Source organism: Cynara cardunculus (assembly GCF_001531365.2).
Source record: "Cynara cardunculus var. scolymus isolate 2C chromosome LG 17, CcrdV1, whole genome shotgun sequence".
Classification (NCBI taxonomy): Eukaryota; Viridiplantae; Streptophyta; class Magnoliopsida; order Asterales; family Asteraceae; genus Cynara; species Cynara cardunculus.
The window spans coordinates 22794768-22797021 of NC_037544.1; positions in this window are offsets into that span (position 1 = coordinate 22794768).

The following is a 2254-nucleotide window of genomic DNA, read 5'->3' on the forward strand; positions in this document are numbered from 1 at the left end:
CATTTCGAGACAACCCACTGAGTGACTTGAAATTAAGATGAGAAATCCATTTGTACCATAGCCAGTTGATAGCTAACGGATATTTTGAGAGAAAACATTTGTTCTCAGTAAGAGGAAAATCCATGTTGATAATATATACATTCTCTAGGCGAGAACTAGTTAGAGCAACCTTATCATCCTTGTCGAAGACGTAGCATGAATTATTAAATAGTGAAATCTTTATCACACAACTGACTGATGCTAAGAAGATTGTGCTTCAGTCCTTCAACATATGCAACACGTTTGAAAGTAGTTGCACCATTGGTTAATACACCAAAACCTTTGGTATATCGTTTCCCGTTTCCTCCAAAGGTTACAGATGGGCCTCTTTCATTCTTGTAGTCGATGAGCAGAGATTTTTCTCTAGTCATATGTCTTGAGCATCCACTATCGAGATACAAAATTCCTTTGACTTCTTGCACATAGAAATAAATTAAGATTTCTTTAGTACCCATTTCTATTTGGGTCCAGTAGTGTTAGAGGCAACATTGTAATATTCGGTTTAATTATTTTGTTTTAAGAGTTAGAAAAGTGCTTATACATATATATACATAGATATGTAAGTATAAGTGGTGGTGTGTGTGTGAGTTGCTTTTGGAAAAGGCGTTTATGGACTTGCTACTATAAATAGAAAGTGCATATGAAAGGAAAAGACTTTTTGGGTAATTTTGGGAGTTTAGGTTTGGGATGATCGCAAGCAGAAACAAATATAGAAGTCAATTTCAAAGCAAAGGTAAGTGTAATGGCTTTCTGCTTTGTATATTAAACAAATGTACATGATTCAATTGCTTTTGGAACTTGCTTATTATGAATTGCACAATATATTGCTCGGATTGATCCTAAATCGGATGAAGAATCACCCGGATCTCATCCTAAACCGGCCAAGAGTCATGCGGGGTTTAAGCTAAACCGATTAAGTGCCATTCGAATTAATGTTTAAACCTCCCAAGATACGTTCAAACTCTTGCCTGAATCCAACTAAGTGCTGTCCAGATTGCATGTTCGGTCAAATTTATAGATTGAACTTTATAACAATTAGTTACATAATGGCGGTGTAACCCCAAGAGAGGTAATGACGGTGTAACCATGAGAGAGAGAGGTAATGGCGGTGTAACCGCGAGAGAGAGAGAGATAGGTAATGGCAGTGTAACCGCGAGAGAGAGAGAGAGAGAGGTAATGGCAATGTAACCGCGAGACAGAGAGGTAACGGAGGTTTAACAGCGAGAGAGGTAATGGCGGTGTAACCACGAGAGATAGAGAGAGAGAGAGAGAGAGATAATGGCGGTGTAATTGCAAGAAATAACAGATAAAATACATATAAATGTCCAGGTTTGTTATAAACCATGGATTTTGGAATATATGTTGTTTGTATGAGTGTGATACACTCACTAGACCTTTTGTTCTAACGCACAATTGTTGGACTAATCTGTTTTGCAGGTCATCTTTCATCGCACGACAAAGGCAAGGGGAAAATTTAATACAAAGATATTTAGATGTGTGTTTTGTATTAGACAAAGTTTATGTTAATCCTTATTTTCTCATGTTTTGTAAACAATGGTAGATGTTTTGAGTTTTAATTAAGTGTTACATCAAGTTACTGTAAATTTGTTTGTGAGTTTTATGTTAGAAAGAAATGGGGGTTGTTACAGTTGTTATCAGAGCCTTAGTTTAAGGGTTCTGGGTATTTCTTAATACTTAGACTTAAACTAGAGGCGTGAAAATTATGATAATAGGTTTTACTGGGACTATGAATGTCGGAACATGTTATAGCTAAATTTATGAAGAGAATAAGTGTGATAAGGTTAGATTACATGTGATTGATGTAATCATGAGTTATAAATAAACCCGACGATAAATGTATTATCACACTTTGATTATATGAATAATTATATATGTTTATTGTGAAAGAAACGGATGTTCAAGTAATTCGAACACTGAAAATGGTAGATAATCCTAACCGATCAGAAAGGACCTCTACTGGTCATGGAAGAGGTCGGGGAAGAGGAGGTCTAAACCAAGAAGAAAAGACCCTGAAAATATGATGACTATAGAAACACGAAGTCGGAGCAGGGGTCTAGGAAGATGGAGAAATACTCAATAAGAAACTCGTATGGAACAGGAATTATAAGCACAAGAAAGTTCAATGTCAGGCCGTGGAAGAGGTAGAGCAAGGGGTAGACATAATGTTCCTGATCCTGGTTTTATTACTTAGGAA